General features: G+C 37.2%; 1 pseudogene; it reads left to right on the top strand.

The window, feature by feature from the left end:
• Nucleotides 1–450: 450 nt before the first annotated feature.
• Nucleotides 451–1,298, top strand: LOC112810962 (actin-related protein 2/3 complex subunit 5-like protein pseudogene; annotated as a pseudogene).
• The last annotated feature ends 11,723 nt before the right edge of the window (nucleotides 1,299–13,021 follow it).

The raw sequence follows: 13,021 nt of genomic DNA, 5'->3' as shown, positions 1-13,021 counted from the left end.
TGTATTTGATGTTACAGATGTGCTTTGCATAAAAAGTAGAACAGAGATATGAGAACAGCTGCCCTATAGGAGGTTGACTCATTGGGTCAACATAGGAGCATAGCACCAATCCAAGCCACAGACTCCACCTAAGTCTATGTCAAGAGTTGTCAAGAAGCTCTCCTGCTGCCTGTGGTCTGGGAGACACTTGTTGCCATTGTGCCGTGCAGCCTAAGGATAGTGTTCATTCTCACATGTCGTAATACCAGCTGCCTTCTGAAGCGTTACTGTGCCAGGAACTGCTCTGGACAACTTAGGTATATTTTCTCATTGAATCCTCACAACCACCTTTGGCAGTAGTTAGTCTTCACTCTGTTTCGAAGATGAAGAAATTAAGACTTAAATAGGTTTAGTAATGTTCCCAGTGTCAAACAACTAATAAGCAGTAAGGTTAGGATTCCAGTCTTGGTCTTACTCGAAATTCATGCTCAGGAGGCGGAGGAGGCGCGGGGCGGTCGCTTCCCGCCCCAGAGCCTGAGCCGGTGCAGAGCCGGGTAGAGCCGAGGTCGGACTCGGAGTGGAGCCAGCTGAGCGGGCGCCGAGTCCCCGCCATGGCCCGAAAGACGGTGTCCTCGCGCTTCCGTCGGGTGGATATCGATGAGTTTGACGAGAACAAATTCGTGGACGAGCAGGAGGAGGAGGAGGAGGAGGTGGTAGCGCCGTGCGAGCCAGGCCCGGACCCTAGAGAGGTGGATGGCCTTCTGCGGCAAGGGGACATGCTTCGGGCACTCCACGCAGCCTTGCGGAACTCTCCCATCAACACCAAGAATCAGGCCGTGAAGGAACGAGCCCAGGGCGTGGTGCTGAAAGTGCTCACAAACTTTAGGAGCAGTGAAATTGGGCAGGCTGTGCAGTCGCTGGACAGAAATGGCACTGACTTGCTGATGAAGTACATTTATAAAGGGTTTGAGAAGCCCACAGAAAACAGCAGTGCAGTGTTACTCCAGTGGCATGAAAAGGCATTAGCAGTAGGAGGACTAGGCTCCATTATAAGAATTCTTACAGCAAGAAAGACTGTTTAAAAAAATAAAAGGACTCATGTTACCTTGAGAAGAATTTTGGATGCACAGGCTGATGAAGAGGGATCAACAATGGACCATCTTCCTGGGAACTCCCAACAAAACTATTCCAGGACATGCATCTGCTGAAGTGTATTTTATTTTCAAGGTGGAGGGAGAACTTGTCTGTTTCCTAAATCCTTTGCAGGATCTGATAGTCTATGCCTTTGTCCATGAGTAACACAGAACTGACCTCATAACTGTCTGCGGGAGTGGCTGGTCAGCGTTGGCTGGGTGTAGCTGTGTGCTCTGCCTATTTCACGTGGGGGAGGGACGATCTGGGCAGGTACAGATCCAAGGGCTGTGGTCGAAGGAAGAGCTTGTTTTTTTGAAGTAGTAAAACTTCGAGGGTTTGTACAGACATCCCGTCTTCCAAGAGAAGATGGGCTCTCTTGGATTCATTGTAAAGTGCCTGCTGCATCAATAAAGCTCTTGGCTTATTAGTAAAAAAAAAAAAAAAAAAAAAATCATGCTTGTATCCACAACATATACTTTCATCAACTTGTAAGAGTTTATCCTCCTTGACATCATGTCTGATTTTCTGAGCAGACACTTTAGATTTATGTATAACTAAAGTAGGTAGAAGCATTTAGAAACATGGTGCATCTTTACATGGATTTGCTGTTACTCTTTCCCTTCTTTGTGTTCCCCCATAACATATTTCATTTCTATAGAGTTATAACTTTATATGTTTTTATCACTCAACAGGACTATTTTCCAGCTCTAGGGTATAGCCTGATAAATAAGTGATTATTGAATGAATATTTCCCCAAAATAATAGTTGATTCTTACTCATCATCATCAATATCAAAAATGTTTTTATTTCATGTTTCTCTGTAAAACCAGATCAGTCATGGTTAGCTTCAATGCAATGTGTAATCTAACTTTTGGCTGATGAAAAGCTTCTAAAGGGGGCAGAGAACTACACCTCAGTTTGTGCCTGTGTTCTCAGAATCACGTTTTAGTGTTTGACAAATAGTATGTGCAATAATTATTTGTTGAATGATTTAATCCTCATCATTACCTAAAAAATAATAAACATTTATTCTGTAACAATTATGTATAAGGCACTAAGCTAAGAATGGAATGCCAGAAAACATAATACTAGTAGGCAACATTTGCCGTGTGCTGTGCATGGTGCTGAGTACTTTCTTTCCATGTTGTATTGCACTGAATCCTCCCAAAAACCTCATAGGCACTCTGATGCTTCAATGTTGGAGATGGGGAAACTGACTCCTAAAGAAGTTAAGCAAATTCTTTTCCACAGGTCCCACTGCTAGTAAGTGGTAGAGCCCGGATTCAAACCTAGGCCAGGTATTGTAACACCCATAGTGCTGGTTTTTTTTTTTTTAACCTAGTTGTCTTTATTAAACGATTTATGAATTGGGCAGCACCCCATCTAAAGAGGTGCTCCGAGGAGTTGTGCAAAATGTCAGGTTTTTATAGGAAGGAGGGTGGGACAAGAAAGTTACAAGCAAAAGAAAAGAAAGGATTGCTCCAGGCAAGGGAACTTTCCTTAGGCAGGAAGACAGAGGGTCTTACTGTGTAGATTACCACATCTTTCTTTGGGGAATGGAAAAGACCCATGTGACAGATAACCTCTTTGGTGCTTATCAGAAAATTCCTGATTGACAGGATAAGACTTATGGTTCTGGGGGAGGTTGAAACTGCAATCAGGAATCAGGTTCAGTATTAAGCCCTGGTTTGGTGACTTGGCCTGGCCCAAGTAATGCCATTTTGAGCCTGTGGTGTTTTTGTTTTTGTCTTTAACAATTACCCCCTTTTGATCTAAAACCCAACTGTTATTTTGATTTTTAGAGATTTACTTATTTATTTTAGAGAGAGAGAGTGGGGAGTGGGTGGGGAAGGGGGGTAGGAGAGGGGCAAAGGGAGAGGGAGAGTGTCTCAAGTAGACTCTGCGCTGAGCACAGAGCCTGCCTTAAGGCTTGATCTCACAACTCTGAGATCATGACCCTGAGATCATAACCTGAGCCAAAACCAAGAGTCAGACCCTTAATCAAATGTGCCACCCAAGCGCCCCTAAAACCCAACAGCTTTAATTGGGTAAAAGTTCTCTTACCTGGCATTGAGATTTTCATTTATTTGGGAAATCACCAAAAAAAATGGTCCATAATAAATAAATATGTTTTCTCTTAGCTTAAAACATAAATCCACAAGAATTCACCAAACTTTTGCTGTAGAGTCAAGCTTTGCTATTGTATCTGGATCATTCCCTTGGAATCTTATACTGTTTTTCTTACACATATCACACCCATGATGCATTGTCTACAATTTCCAGTTTCAGTTTCTATTAAGTAGACCCAGAATTTAAGGACATTTGAAAAACAATTTTCAGCATAAACTCTTTCCAGATTTTTATGATTTTTTTCTAATTCTGTTCAGTTGCTTCATAAACATTGAATCCAAGAGCATTTTTTTAAATGGCCTCTATTTATCAAATTTTCCAAAGCCCTTAACCTATTCTCACATGAAAAGCCTATCTTTTTGAATGTTTATTTCATAGGTGTACTTATAAGATTCAATTATTTAATTAAAAAAGCAAAATTTTCTGTCATAAATGGATCTGGAAATAAGTACAACCAAGTCTTGATCAGCAAACAACTCCATAGGAGAAGTGGAGGTAGACAAGAGAGTAGCTAGTAATCATGGACATTCAGAGTCTTGAGCCTTCGACTAATGCTTTCAGAGGCAATAGGACATTAATTAATTGAGTAGAGTTTACTTAAGCAAACTTCTATTGTTTTACTCACATACATTTAGCAAACACTGATGTAACACTTACTATATGCCAGTCACTGTTCCTTGTGCTTTACAAATATTAATTCATTTCATCCTCAAAACTACTATCTGGGTACATACTATTATAATCCCATTTTACAGAGGAGGAAGCTGATGATCCCAGAGGTTAGCTACCTTGTTCAAGGTCATATACCTAATAAGCAGTGGAGTCGGGATTTGATCCAGGTTCATGCTCTTGACTCTGTAACCCCGGGCCTATCAAACAAAAGTCATTGTACTTCCTTTTTAAAAGCTTACAATCCAGATACAAAAGTCCGTGTATGTTCTCCATACAAACTTGCATATGGTAATTACCTAATGAGGGGTGCAGGAGTTCATGACATTTTCTCTAGTGGTGTTCACTAAAGATGTGAATGAATTTTTAGTCAGCATTTGATAAGCCTCTCTTTTATAGAATCTAGTTTTCTGTTTTCTTCTTTCCTTCCTTAAATGATAATTGTGCACAGGGGCCTTGGTTTTCTTTTGTTAAGCCACTTTCTCTTATCTCTTTAAAACCATTTCTTGTACATGTTACTGTTCTTTATGGCTTCCAGGCCCGGCAGTGATAATGCAGAGCACGTGTGGGAGGCCAGCAGGCTGGAGGAGCACACTAGAAATTCTCCGGAATGTTGTCTTGGGGGAATTCCTCAATCCTTTTATCTCTTTCTCATGGGTTATGCATAGTAATCCCCACAACTTCCTGAGATTCTAGGTTCACGGTCATAGAGTAATTTTCATGTCCTAATCAAACCACATGCTTTAATCTGAGGAAAACATCTTTACTTTTGATGCCACATGAAATATTCGTGTAGTCATTATTTATAGGCCCATAAGAGAGGGTAAATGGATCTGAATTCTTAACAACTTTCGACTGGCAAGGACCTCCTCCCCTCAGAAAGTGGTTATGAACCATCAAAACACACGTGTAATTTGTATAAAAAAAGTTTGTGTTGCATTTTTAAAAACTAATTACTATTTATTTTAACTAGGTAATATTCACATTGTTCAAATATCAGAAGTACAAAATTTCTATAGAAAGTCTTCCTCCTAACTGTCCCAAGCTACCTAACCCCCATCCCCAGGAAGTACACACCATTCCTGGTTACAAGGAACATTTTTAAAATAAATATTTAAATGGTCTGAAATGCCTTAATCAGTCAGATTAATGGCTACAAATAGCTAAGATGAATATTTAATGCCACATTTGAACTAAAATATTGCTTCAAAATATCAGATTTTCTGGAATCTTCTTAGCATCCTATTAATTCTGAGAAGAGCTGATAGAATAAGAATTCTAAAATAAGAATACAGAGGCATGATCCAGCATTTGGACTATGAGAGATGACTTTTCTACCTGGAACACATATTATGATGCATATTTTTGTTATCATGATGAACTGAAGTTAGATGATAGTAGCATTAACTGAAAGAGAATTGAACTGCATTATTTAATGCTACCTCTAAGAAATTTTGAATTTTGTTCCTTGACTCAATTATGGATGTAATCAGGGGTCTTGTAAAAGCTGACAAATATCCTTAAAAGTCTGCATGCAGATGATTTAGGATAAGAGACTAAAGTTGTTCCAAGATGGAGCAGTAATGACTGCACCCATAGGTAGGACCTCACTTTCCCTAGTTATAACACCCAGAAATATGTAAGCACTGGCAGGTCATCTAGTGCACTCAGAAACAATCACACAGAGAAACAAAAGCCCAAGACCACAACAATCTCTGTGGCTTACAGTGATCACCACATGAGCAGGAATGGAAAGAGCCTTAGACATGCCCCAAATGAGAGTCAAGATCAAAAGTTGTTTTTCAAAGATTTTATTTATTTATTTGACAGAGAGAGATAGCAAGAGCAGGAACACAAGTAGGGGGAGTGGGAGAGGGAGAAGCAGGTCTCCCGCCGAACAGCGAGCCCGATGCAGGACTTGATCCCAGGACCCTGGGATCATGACCTGACCCGAAGGCAAACGCTTAACGACTGAGCCACCCAGGTGCCCCAAAAGTTGTTTTTCAATAAGGATATACATCCTTACCTATACATTTCATTGGTGCTTTAAAATAAATAGTAATTAGTTAAATTTCTTTTGGAAGTGTAGAACCCAAAGCCTCACCTGTACTCAGTTCTGAGTTGCAAATTGAAAGATTGGCCAAGTTCTAAAGAAGCCAAGTTCTAAAGCTTAGATTTTTAGGGCTGTCTTTGTTTTTAATCTTTGATTCATGTTGTTATGGAGTCAGAATAAGGGTGGTGTGGAGGAGGGATGACATAAATAACAGATGGCTTCTCTAAGCGTTGTGTGTAAGTATTTTAACACTAATTTCCCAGGAAAAATATATGTGGAAGCCTTTCTGCTCATATTGCTATGGTTTGTCTATTCCATGACCTTTGTTGAAACATCTGTGTAGTGGGTGCCTGGGTGGCTCAATCATTAAGCGTCTGCCTTCAGCTCAGGTCATGATCCCAGAGTCTAGTCATTAAGCATCTGCCTTCGGCTCAGGTCATGATCCCAGAGTCCTGGGATCGAGTCCCGCATCGGGCTCCCTGCTCAGTGGGGAACCTGCTTCTCCCTCTGCCTGTCTCTCTGTCTCTTATGAATAAATAAATAAAATCTTTAAACAAACAAACAGAAAAGAAACATCTATGTAGTATCACTTTGGCAAAAGATATAAAGCAAGGACTTGGTCCTGATTTCAAACTGATGTGGCTCAGATGAATCTCATCAAGATTTTTATGCAACATTAAATCAGAAGAGCTTTGTTTTTAATGAGCAAATTGGCTAATATTGTATAATATTTTGACTACTCCCTGTGCGGGCATCCTTAAGGAACCGGATTATACTCAGTTCTGGGATGGACTTGGCTTATTTTCAAATACATAGGACTTGCCTTTCACATATTAAGACAGTGTTTCATTTTGTGTTCATGATGGTATAATCCTCAGGGAAAACAGGCTCTAAGATGTTTACAAATCTCCATTGTGAAAAAGAATGTGATGGATAGTAATAATTCATGTTTTATTTTTCAGAGGACACTGGATTTCGTAAGAAAAACCCTCAAATGTGAGCCAGGGCTGCCTGTACACAGCAGCAAATTTAACTTTTAATTATGAGTAGTCATCCTTATGGGGGGCAAAAAATGCATTATTGAAATCCACAAAGAGTCTCCCAAACTCATTTATTGATTATGTTATCCTTGCCCACACCCAACCTGATCATTTTTTTAAGGTTGCCTTATGCAAGTTTAGAAGGTATAAATTTTATTTCCTTTGATTTCTGCTCTTCTTAGCAGAAAGGGGAACCGGGAGTTGAATGTGCTTAAAAAGATTCAAAACTTGATTTTAAAAACGACCGAGAATGTTCATGATTTGATTAGGATAACGAGTCTCATGTTATAAATACTACATTCTGAAAATCATATATCCTAAGTGTTGCTGATTGCCAGATTCAAAATAACAACTTGTGTCTGGGGCTTGGTGCTATGATGGCATTTATTTTACTGTGGCCATCATTATCATCATCATCAACATCATTATATAAAATCACAGTTTGCCATGTTAGATATGACCCCAATTTAGGCCTTGCCCAGGCTGAAATGACCCCTGTCTATTAACAGTTACGTCTATATCTGTATGCTCCAACCTTCAAAGGATTGTTTTCATGACTCCAACAAACTGATCTTACAATTTAGGGTCAATGACCCCTGGTGAGCAGTATAGCTTCCATCATGATTTGTGCAATAGCATAGTTTATTTGAAATGAAACAAATGGAAAAAATGGAACAATTGAAATGAGATGAAAACAAACAAAACTTAAATAGTTACTGAGCACCTGCTATGCCTCAGGCATCCTGCTGGGTGTGAAATATGAGGATAAACCAGATTTGCACTGTCCCTGTCCCATGGAGAATATGGACCATTGGGGGAAAAAGGAAAGATAATCAGGACTCTTCTAGGAAAGGTATAAAGATCTGTGCAAATCCATAGCTGGACACCTTACCCAGGCTTGGCAGGTGGGGCATCAAGGAAGGCTTCACCAGGAAAGTCTTGCTGATTTGAGACATGAAGAGTCTGTAATAGTCAAACATGAGAGGCTGGGGAATGAAATAGTAATTCTAGGAAGGTACTGAGCCTAAAGGAAGCAAGAATGTCCCCAAAAATGAAAGGTAGTCAGTGTAATAAATATAAGGACAGGGAAGGAGAAATGGTGAGCAATGAGGCTAGGAAGGAGAGCAGGGTCCAAAGTAGATCATTCAGGGACTTATTCAACTTGTTAGTGAATTTGGACCTTAGTCTAAGAGCAATGGGAAGGCACTGAAAAGTTTCAGGGAAAAAAATAATATTATGTTTGTACTTTCAAAATTTCAGCGTCTGGAGTAGAGAACAGAACAGTGGTACATCACTTAGTGAGGAAACAGTTAGAGCAGTCTAAGTGAAAGATGATGGATGCAATGATGACAGAAAGGAATAAATGAGTTTTAGAAATATATGCCAAATAGAATTTTTTTTTAATTTCTCTTCCTGCTACCTTGTTTTATTAGTGTACAGATATGCAACAGAAAGAAAGCAATTTCAGAAAATAATTTAAGATTTAAGAAAACAATCCCATTTACAATTGTACCAAAATAATAAAATACCTAAGGGATAAACTTAACCAAGAGGGTGAAAGACCTATACATAGAAACTATAAAACACTGATAAAAGAAATTGAAGATGACACAAACAAGTTGAAAGTTATCCCATGCTCTTAGATTGGAAGAACAAAATTGTTAAAATGTTTATACTACCCAGAGCAATCTACAGATTTAAGGCAATCCCCCTTAATATACCAACAGCATTTTTCATAGAACTAGATCAAATAATCCTAAAATTTGTGTGGAACTGCAGAAAACCCCGAATAGTCAGAGAAGTCTTGAAAAAGAACAAAACTGGACATATCACAATCCCAGATTTCAAGATATATTACAGACCTGTAGTAATCAAAACAGTATGGTACTGGCAGAAAAATAGACACATAGATCAATAGAACAGTATAAAAAAAATCAAGAAATAAACCCACATTTATATGGTCAATTAATCTTCGACAAACCAGGAAAGAACATCCAATGGGAAAAGGACAGTCTCTTCAACAAGTGGTGCTGGGAAAATCAGACAGCTACATGCAAAAGAATGAAACTAGACTACTCTCTTACACCATACACAGAAACAAACTCAAAATGGATTAAAAACCTGAATGTGAGACCTGAAACCATAAAACTCCTAGAAGAAAACATAGGCATCAGCTATAGAAACATTTTTCTAGATATGTCTTCTGAGGCCAGGGAAACAAATGCAAAATTAGACTATTGGACTACACCAAAATAAATCCTTTTGCACAGCAAAGGAAACCATTAACAAAACAAAAACACAGCCTACAGAATGGGAGAAGATATTTGCAAATGGAAATGCCTTTCTTTCTAATTCTTAAATATTTTGAATTTATGCCAGTTCTTAATATTCAAAATTCTTGTTTAGCATATTCCTTTTCAATTAATCCATTTGTCTTAAATGAAAAATTCAAATGTTTCTTCTAAGGGCATATTTGGCTCCACAAATATGTGGCTTTCAGCCATTTTGGCATCAAAAGCCTTTTAGATTGCTGGTTTACACAGCCAACAGGGAGATAGTACTCCTGCTGCTCAACACTAACGAGAAGAAAGATTCGGATACGCCTTGATACCTTTCCTAATATCTTGTCTCTCTATCCACTGAGAGATAGATGAGCTACCTTAAAGTCTAACTATTTAAACTTCTTGATTTACAGATGAAGAAATAAATGCTTAGAGAATTATTATTGTATGTCCTAAAACATAGAACATATAAGTGAAAGAATGGGAGCCAGAACCCAGATCTCAATAGCATATTTGGTGGCATATCCCACATTTCCCTATTGAATACACACCTCTTCATGTTGAGGGAATCCCCTACTACTCAGGAAGGTAAGGTTACTCTTCTATAATGTCTGCTCATATTACAGGCCTCTCTATGGGATCAAACACAAACTATTTCAGCAGGAGTGCTCCTTAGAATTAGTTTTGACAAACTTTGTTTCTCTACTAAACTAAGGCCATGCTAATACTTCTATCTAATAAGTTAACCAAGAATTTAAATAGAGTTCTGAAAGAGTTCAATGATTGTAAGCATTGGACAAGTTTCCCTAAATGTGTTGGGCAAAAACTTAGCCAGACTGTAGATACTGGGATAATTCTGTTCCACAATAAGAAGCCACTCTAGACATTAAGTAGGAAATATGATTGTTAGAAATCCTTCTGTCTTTGTAGTTCAAAAAAAAAAAAAATATTGTCAGGAGGAAAATTGACAAAGAAAAAGTTGAAAACATTAACACTAGAACCAAGATGACAGTCTTCACTGTTGCAATGAGTAGATTTGGGTGCAACATAAATATAAATATAAATATAAATATAAATATAAATATAAATATAAATATAAATATAAATACACATAGGCACGCGCACACACACACGCACATACACCTTTAGTTGCAAGAAACAAACCAGAGGGGAAAAAAAAAGAAATGTTCTCTGTATGGCTCCTTCAAAAGAACTGGCTCAAAATTTTCCACATACCATTGATTGATCCCATGAGTGATAGGTTCTGTAAAATCAACAATGACTTTATATTTTAGTGGCAACTTCATACTTGCTTCAAAATTTAGAGATTGACAAAACTTTGATAGGTTTTACTTGTCTTCTCTCCATTTTTACTTTGGTTGTGTAATTTAAACCACATATACCTATTTGTTTAGTCAAATCTTTCTATTAAATATTACTTTTTCACTAAATACAGTGTACAGAGAAAAAATAGTATTCATATGAATAAGCCAAAAGAAAAAATTCATACGAATAAACCCTACACAAATATTGTAGAGAAAATTAAATCATTTTCTAAATAAAAATATTAAATAAAAAATGACAAGAATATAATATTCAATGACATAAAAATACCAAAGAAATTATACTCGTTTGGGAGGGATAATCACAACTAAATCTATATCATTCAACTCGGAGTTCATTGAACACAACTGGAGATGGAGCAGAACTGAGAGCATTCTGCTTGTTGTATAGTGTTTCCTTGGTTCAGTATATAATAAAACACTACACAGATAATATGTGACAATTGCCTATTTTCTAAAGGATCGAATGTGGACAATCAGGATTTTTGTTTGCTTGTTTTACTTTGTTTTAGAATAAGAATGGAGTAGCCTTAGAAACAGATATATTCTAAGAATTGAAGACATAATATAAAACTAAAGCACTTCACAGAAACTGCTGGTAATACTTTAATATGAATGAAAATATCCTACTAAAATCTTTGTTCACTGTTATAAAATACTGGCTTATTTTGTACACAGGTTTACAATGTTCAAAGTGCTTTCACTTGATATATCTCTTATTTTTATAACCTTCTGTTGAAGTAGTCAAGAAGTCATAAGCATCAATTTTTATTCGGAGAAACTGAGGCTCAAAGATTTCAGTGTTCTAAAAGACCATCTGAATCTTAATTCAGAGCATATGGCATTTTGACATTATTCTGAAAAAACTCATATTGCCTCTGACTTAATTCATTTTCCCTGGTTGTATTTGTTAGATCAGGATATATCTTCATGTAAAGATTGAAACAAAATATATAACTGTATCATTGATATTGATTAGTCATGCTTTAATGCATTCTACTCTCTATTTTTATAATACCAAAATTATGCCATAAAAATTAAAACTGTAGTCTTCAGATTTTTTTGTTTACCCCCACATTAGCAGTTAGCCTAGATTTGGAGCATTTTTCCCCGGGGCAAGAGGAGGGGTCCCTTCTGAGTATAGGTGATTAAGGGAGTGTATTATCTGTGATGGGCTTAAAAATAAGATTACAATAAGAAATCAAACTACAAGCCAGTCTTCCTTTTATTAGTAGTATACTCCAGCAACTCTAAATAATGTCAGTGATAAAATACTCCCCTCTGCAAAGGTGGACTAATCCCATAGTCCCAGCCCATCCCACCACCCATTTCCCACTGTCATAGCCCATGCATCATGTATGACATTTGAACTTCTTTATCAAGATATCTATGTTGTGTAGTTTAAAGAGGCAAGTACTATTTTTCCTTTAATCTTCCATGTCAGTGAGAAGCTGCAACTCATGGGAAACACACATCTCCATATTCTGTCTTCTCAGTAATAACACTTTCCCAAAGATACGCCTTTATCAAATATTATATAGTTTAATTTTATAGGAAAAGTTTATAATTTATATGACCACTAAAATTTACAAATGCAACAGAAAAAAATAAAGCTAATGAATCAGGAAGAACCCTGGTTGATGGTCATTGTGTGCATTGCCTATTGCTGTTATGAAAACCACTACATGAAGGGAAAATTAACTTCTAACAGTTAAGTGTGCAAAATATGAATTAACACTTGAAAGTCTGTGAAGGAACACCAAGACTACACACACACACATGCACACAAAATATTATAATCACTGGAACTTAAATAAAATTACTAATTAAGGCCAAGTCACTTTAGTTCTTCTTCTCTTTTGGTAAAGTTAATTACATACTGATATTATAGAAAATCACTAACACGGTGTCTTGATTTCAGGAAGCAGCTGACAGTATCTCTAGTTTATATACCTATGGATAAGGGAAAAACATGTACAGTTGACCCTTGAGCAATGCAGGGGTTAGGAGCACCAACCCCCTGCACAGTCAAAAATCCACATAAAACTTTTGAGTCCCCCAAAACTTAACTATTAATAGCCTACTATTGACAGGAAACCTAACTGATAACATAAGTAGTCAACTAACACATATTTTGTACATTTATATGTATTATATATTGTATTCTTAGAATAAAGCAAACTAGAGAAAAGAAAATGTTACTAAGAACATCATAATGAGGAAGAGAAAATATATGTACAGTACTGTACTTTATTTATTGAAAAAAATCTGTGCATAAGTGGACCCATGCAATTCAAATTTGTATTGTTCAAGATCAACTGTAAATTGGAAGAGTACTTCTGGTAATAATAGAGTGGGTAATTCAACCAACACTCCTGTTACACTTGCAAA

Source organism: Callorhinus ursinus, unplaced genomic scaffold (assembly GCF_003265705.2).
Source record: "Callorhinus ursinus isolate GAN/ISIS: 27379988/994484 unplaced genomic scaffold, GSC_fseal_2.0 scaffold2, whole genome shotgun sequence".
NCBI classification, from domain to species: Eukaryota; Metazoa; Chordata; class Mammalia; order Carnivora; family Otariidae; genus Callorhinus; species Callorhinus ursinus.
This window is presented reverse-complemented; position numbering and strand designations above follow the sequence as displayed.